A 7,029-nucleotide genomic window follows, 5' to 3' on the forward strand; every position below is an offset into this window, starting at 1 on the left:
TTGCTCTAGTTTCTTTAGATTTAGATATTGATGTGCAAGCTCTTACATGCAGGGTCTTCTTGACTCTTTCCAAACCTTTGTCTTTTGAGGAGGAAGGCACTGATTCACTGGGCCACAGTGTGTTCTTGATGCTATTCTGTTATTTTCTTCCTGTAAGCAGAACTGAGAAGTTCTGGTTAATGTCCTTCTGGGAACTAAGCACAAAGAGTAGACTGCTAAGCTCAGCAAGGGTAAGCATATTTCCCAGCTATCAGAGACTGCCCTTGGTTTGGGTGACCACCTCTGGTCTAATCAGCCAGGAGCTGGGTCATGTGCCTTGAGGCTTCGGGTGTCACCCATCAGGGGCTGGAAAAGCAGGTGCGGGGAGCGGGGGTGGCTTTTCTTAGGAAGGGGCTGCAGGTTGCAGGCACAGCAGATATGCTATTATCAAAATATGCAGGGCCCGTGGGTTATATATATACATACACATTTTGTGTATATGTATGGCTCCTTTACCTCATCGATCCTTAATGGAGCTACTGAACTGCCACTTGTAGGGAACTTGGCATTTTGCCAGATGGAATGGTTATTTGCTTTAGATTCTTCCATGTTGCTGGAAACCACTGTTTCATTACGGATCTCAGATATCCCAACAGCAAATTTCATGCTCCGGTTGCTGCTAATGCTGTGCCAGCTGGGGCCTGTCACCTGGGCCCTCTGTGCCTCAGTTTCCTAATTTGCAAATACATACACCTCTTGGGAGCTTTATGCAAAATCTGCAAGCGTCAAAATGCTGTGAAAGGGCGGGTCACGGTGGCTCAGCAGGCAGAGTTCTTGCCTGCCATGCCAGAGACCCGGGTTCGATTCCTGGTGCCTGCTCATGCGAAAAAAAAAAATGCTGCGAAAAGCCCAGTGTTGACCCTGTGTGTGAGCTTAGTCTTCCTCTGTCCCGTCTCTCCCACAGCCAGGCCCTTGAGCCCGAGGCCTCCACCCCAGTCCCCTCCAGCCCCGGGTGGAGAGAGGAGGTGCCCCCTCCACCTGTGGAGGAGGCTTGGGGAGGGGGCTGGGGTTGGCGCGGTGCTGACGGAGCCTCTCTCCCTGTGATGGATGGCCCCCAGGCTGGAGCTGCAGTTCCAATTTGCTCCCCATTTGAGCAGTCGCTTTACCCACAATTCAACTTGTCAGGGCCACAAATCACTCTGCACAAACAGACCGAGGAGATGGTGGAGGCTGGGCATCGAGTCAGGAGGCAGGGGTCACAGTGGCAGCTGTGGGTCCAGGGCTGGGAAGAGAGCCCATGGGCGCTGAGAATGCCCCTACCTCAGGGGTTGGGATGCAGATTATGTGAGATTTGGTCCATCCTGGGCGTTCTTTTCCTTTCACACTGGCCTACCTCAAACACCAGCCATTCCCATGGTTCCAGATGGTCAACTCTATAATCCAGTCCAAATCCCAGTTCTCTGCCTAGGTGTCTTTCCAGCTCCCTGGGCAATAACCCTGTGCTTATTGCCCAATGCCCCAAACTGTCCCCTGGCCCAGTTCAACCATCCTGGATCCACTTGTGCTTAGAAATCTCCAGGGCCTTCTACCGCCTCCTGCCACATGGCTCTACCTTGTGGGACTGGCTTCTTTGGGACTGACCCACTTCCCGGTCATCATTAGAGTTGGGCTAGTCATTCATTCATTCAGTCTGAAAACATTTATTGAGCAATTTACTATTCATATCAGTGAGCAAAACTGGGGACCACAGTCCAAATAGGATGGCAAACATTAATCAAACAAATAGACAGCTTCTTCAAATTGAGACAACGGCTAAGCAGGGAAGATCCTGAGAGCAATGAGGGTATGGGGTTGGGTTGGTCTTCCAGGTCTTCAGTATCCCTCCTCTCCTTACCTGTAATACTCTGCCTAGGCTTACCTCCTCCAGGAAGCCTTCCCGATTGTCCTGCCCATATACCCCCATTCATGGTGGGTCTCTGGAGTCAGGACTTCTGGTGGCGACTTTCTTTCCTTTTTTTTTTAATCGTGGGAGTTAATTTGACTTCTTTTCAAAACATTTTTTTAACTGTGAAATATAACATATATACAAAAAGGCAATAAATTCTAAAGTAAATTGTAACAAGTAGTTATAGAACAAATTTCAGAGTTTGGTATGGGTTACAGTTCCACAATTTTAGGTTTTTCCTTCTAGTTGCTCCAAGACACTGGAGACTGAAAGAAATATTATTATAATGATTTAGCAGTCATATTCATTTGTTAAAATCCTATCTTCGGGGTGGGCCACGGTGGCTCAGCAGGCAGAATTCTCACCTGCCATGCAGGAGTCCTCGATTCCCAGTGCCTGCCCATGCAAAAGAAAAAAAAAATTATAAAATCCTATCTTCTTTGTTACAACTCCTCCTTTGCCTTTGATCCTTCTCTCAGTCTTTAAGAGTATTTGGGCTATGCCCATTCTAACTTTTTCATGTTGGAAAGGCTGTCAATAATATGGCATGGGGGATGGAACTAGTTGATGTTCTGAGAGAGGCTGGTCCCCCTCGGTTTCAGGACTTACCAGGCCTAGGAGCCTATTTGGAGGCTGTAGGTTTCTGGAAAGTAATCTTAGTGAGTGAAACTTCTGAAGAATCTCAGTAAAGCCTTAGGTGTTCTTTAGGGTTGACAGGAATGGTTTTGGCAAATTTGATGAGCAATAGCTAGCTGAAGCTAGCATAAGAGTAGCCTCCAGAACAGCCTCTCCATTCTATTAACTCTCTTAGCCACTGATGCTTTATTTTGTTACATTTCTTTTTCCTTTTTTGGTGAGAAAGGTGTTTCGATCCCATGGTGCCAGGGCCAGGTCCCTCCCTGGGCGTCATGTCCCACGTTGCCAGGGAGACTTTCCTGGCAGTGTCGTTCTGTTAGAACAAGGACTCCCAAAGGAGAGACACTGTCCAATATGGGGATGGGGGAGGGGACAGGGGGCCTGCCCGCCCGCATATGGCCTAGGTACTGCTGGTGCCTCCTCAGGACTCAGCTCAGATCTTTCCTCCTCTAGGAAGTCTTCCTTGGCATATGGCTTGGGCCTGGAGCCCCTCCTTTGGCCGCTGCCCCCTGCCCCCCATCCCCAGACTCAGAGGGTTTTGGAGCTGCCCCCCACCCCCCACCCCCCCACACCTACCTGGTGCCTCTTGGGCTTTTAGCTTTCCTCCAGGGCCAACGTCATTTCCCAAAGATCTCTCCTGAAGATTGGCTCCTGCCCTGGGTCTCTCCCCACCTCTGGCCTCGGCTAATGATGATGAAGAGGCAGAGAAAGAAGCCCTGTGATCTACTGCAGCTGCCTCCTCTTTGATGGATTTCCCAGACTCAAGATATCACTTTCCGTGGCCAGGTCAGTGTTCCTGGATTCATCTCGCTGAAGGAGCTGCTGCTGGTGCAGTTGCCTCTTGGAATGACCTGGGAACAGTGACCTCCTGACTTCCTTGTGAGGCTGGGCCCTGGGAGGTGGCTGGTGATGAGACTTAGGTACCACAGATGTCAGGAGCCGGCCCCAGGGCCCTGTGGAGCTAGAGGAGCAAGAGTCGGCGAAAGTGAGGGCCGGCTCTGAACTCAGATGCATGTTTACTCCTCTGCAGAATGGGTGGGAGCACTGACACCTCCCCACCTTCTAGTGACCAGAAGTTGGAGGGGTGACACAAGGAGGGAGACCTGAGCCCCTGGCAAGCTTCCCCTAACCCTTGGAGTTCTGGAAGGCAGAGGTGGCCCATCGCCCATCCTGGTCAGGCCTGGACAGCCTTTAGTGAACTCCTATAAACAGAGCAGGCCCACTTTCAATCACTTCGGTGTGTGAACATCTGCTTTTAGACAGGAACCAAATTGGGGAACAACTGTTCTCTGCAGAGAGGAATTCATTCCAGGACCCTCAGCGATGCAATTTTCTGGTGCATTTCAACAAGGATTCCTTTGCCTGGCATTGATTTATGCTCCCAACCTTTCAGGCACTCGTGGCTTGGATGAAGGGAGGACTGCACATGGGAGGGGCCTGCTCAGCTGCTCTCAGCAGAGATCCACCTGCCCACCAGTCACGTAGGAGTTGGCAGGAGTGAGGTGGCAGCTGGGGCTCCTGATTCCCTTCGGGGGAGTGGGTTCACATGTCTGCTTCCAGGGTGGGCTGTTACTTAGAGACCTGGGGGGTTAGACCTTGGCAATGCCCCATGGTTGTAGGAGGGAGGAGAGAAAAGCTGCTTCCACCCCCGAGGCTCCTCTCCCCTCTTCTCTGGGTTCTCTCAAAGCCCTCCCTTTTGAATCGTCCTGCGTTTTTATCTCCCCTCTCCCTTCTGTTTGCCTCCCCACTCCCTCGTATTTTGCTTCCCACCTGTGCTATAACATCTCCACCACACTTCGTCCTTCTCCATCCCCGCTCAGGGTGGGTCTGCAGCAGCAGCTCGCTGCCCTTTTGGCTTCTGTTTGCGTTTGGCCGATGGGAGGCACCTGCAGGAAGTTGGAGATGGGAACACTGTTGGGAGGGGCATTTGTCCCTGGGCTCCGGCCCTGCTGGGTGACAGCACCAAAGGCCCTGGGAGCTCCTGCCAGGCAGCCTTGTCCACATCCACCTTCCCTGCGTCCGCTTGCTCCCTTGCCCCTTCAAACCTAGGGGTGGCCATGACGCACCCCCCGCCCCCATGCTAGCAGCCCCTCGGTGTGGCACCACCCTGGTTGGTTTCCCAGAATCCAGCACATCTTTGGTTAATGGTCCTTTCACTAAAACCTTATCACCCTGTTTGAGGGGCCGAATGTTGCTTGACTGAATTTTCCCTTCCACCTTCCTCAGTCCTTCTTCTCTGGTCTCTCCCCTTCCTTCAGCCCTTTCCCTTTTTCTCTTACCTTTTCTTCCCGGGGCCCCTGGTCCTTCTAGAAGGGGCTGTCCGGGCGGAACAGGGCTTCTCAGGCCAGGCTCCCGGGGTGACGGTGGCGTGGGAGGACCTGAAGTCCTGGGCATGGTGAGGCCCAGCCACTCGGGAGATTCTGAAATTCAGTTATGGGTGATTCACCCCGAGGTGCACAGGCCCAGGCGTGAGGCTTCAGGCTGGTCAAACCCTCAGGAAACAGATTTATAAACAGACCCGGTCCTGCGACTTAATCTAACCAAGGGTCATGCACCTGGTGGGACAGACATTTCCAGTCATTTTCCCAGGACACTCCCTTCCAGGGGACCAGCTTGGGATGGGAAGAGAAATTCGGTTCCTTGCAGCATTTTCCACAAAACATTAATTCCACAAAATGTAACTTCCATGGTTAAGTAAGTTAGAGAAATATTGCATTCTACAGATTTCCACCGGGCACCATTCTATTAAAGGCTCTGAGAGACTCTGCAGTAAAGAACATCTTATTTAATATGTGATTGGCCCAGTGTCCCCAAGGCTGGATCAGGAAACTGAATAATTTCCCCCCACCCCCCACCCCAAGGAATGAGTTCTTGAGACGAGGGTTCCACAGAACACCCTTTGGGAAACCTTGATCTCAGGTCCAGCATGTAGGGCTCAGCGCTGCAGAGAAATGAGAGCAGGCTGGAGTTCTGGCTTTGGCCTTTACTACTCACAGTGAGGTTATGGGAAAAGCACTTACCATCTTTCAAGCCTTGATTTCGTCTTCTGTAAGAAGGGAAGAATGAATTGCTCTGAGGATTCAAGATGATAATCATATCTGAGTTAAGACTCTTGGTTGCAAGTAACAGGATTCACACTAAGTAAAAAGGTAATTTGTTTGAAAGGTGCCGTATGTGCTTGCGGCACCCTGGGAAGGAGGGCAGCCTGCACACCCAGAACCAGGGGGTGAGTGCTGTCCTCCAGCATCCGTGCTCCGTCCCTCATCTCTTCTCTCGGCACATCTGCTTCCTCCGTCTTCCTCTGCTAACCATGTTTACTGCTTCCAGGCACTCAGGGCAGATGCACCCTCCCCTGACCCCCACAGCAGCTTCTGAGTTCCCATCGTCTCTTCCTTGCTACAGTTGGACCAAGACTAGCATCCATCAGGACAAATTCCAAATCCCTAAAAGAGATAAGCTGACTGACTCAGCTGTCCAAGTGTCCAGGGGGTCGGGTTATGTGCATGGCGGCCGCCCCACGGCCCCTCTGTTCCAGGCACAGGGCTCAGCTGGGACCCAGGCTGAGCAGGTCCTTCCGAGGATGCCTGCTGCAATGTGCGAAGTGCCTGAAGGCAGGGCAAGTGCCCAGCAAGTGTAGCCCCTGTGACTAAGAGAATTCTGAGACTTTGGTTGAGAAGGAAGTGGGGTTTGGGTTTGGTCATAACAAGGATCCACTATCTACCCAGAAGAGCTCACTCCACCCTCAAAGCACCGGTTCTCAGACTTCCAAGTACACAAATTTTCTGAACACAGGACACAAAAATGTTGCCCGAAGGGTGGAAAATTTTTGATATTTCAGAATATATTAAAATGTCAAACTTCTCATCAAAGAGATCATTAAGAGTAAAAAGGCAAGACATGAGGTGGAAGAAGATATTTTAAATACATACAACAAACAAAGGACTGGAATCCAGAATATGTAAAGACTTCCTATAAATCAATAAGGAAAAGACAGACAATTCAATAAAAAGAATTGGCAAGCCGAACAGGCACTTCACAAAAGACAATGCCCAATTGACCGATAAACATAAGAAAATGTGCTCAACATCATTAGTCATCAGAGAACTGCAAGTTGACATATAAAATACCACAACCCACCTGCCGGAATGGCTGAAAGGAGAGAGAGATCTTTGGAGAGGGTGGGAAGCAACGGGAGCTCAGAAGCTGCTGATGGAAGTCTAAATTGGTATGGCCAAGAGGGAAAATCATTTGGCAGCATCTGTTAAACCCTAACACATGCAGGCCCTGAGATGCAACAGTTCCACTCGCAGATACATACCCATCAAGAATGGGTACAAATGTCCACAGAGCTCCATGTTGTAAAATTTCCAAAGCATCACTATTTTCGATATCCCAAAGCTGGAACCAACTCAACGCCCATCAACAGTAGGACACATCTACATTGTGGCGCAATCATAGGCTGGACTACT

General features: G+C 50.6%; 1 long non-coding RNA gene across 1 annotated transcript; it reads right to left on the bottom strand.

Moving 5' to 3' along the window:
* Window positions 1–788: 788 nt before the first annotated feature.
* On the bottom strand, window positions 789–5,359 carry LOC143682616 (uncharacterized). The gene is made up of 4 exons (XR_013175195.1): window positions 4,840–5,359; window positions 4,331–4,446; window positions 3,137–3,521; window positions 789–2,320 (listed from the first exon to the last, which is right to left on the bottom strand). It is a non-coding gene; the product is annotated as an uncharacterized LOC143682616 (long non-coding RNA).
* Between the last annotated feature and the right edge of the window lie 1,670 nt (window positions 5,360–7,029).

This window comes from Tamandua tetradactyla, chromosome 5, assembly GCF_023851605.1.
Source record: "Tamandua tetradactyla isolate mTamTet1 chromosome 5, mTamTet1.pri, whole genome shotgun sequence".
Lineage (NCBI taxonomy): Eukaryota > Metazoa > Chordata > Mammalia > Pilosa > Myrmecophagidae > Tamandua > Tamandua tetradactyla.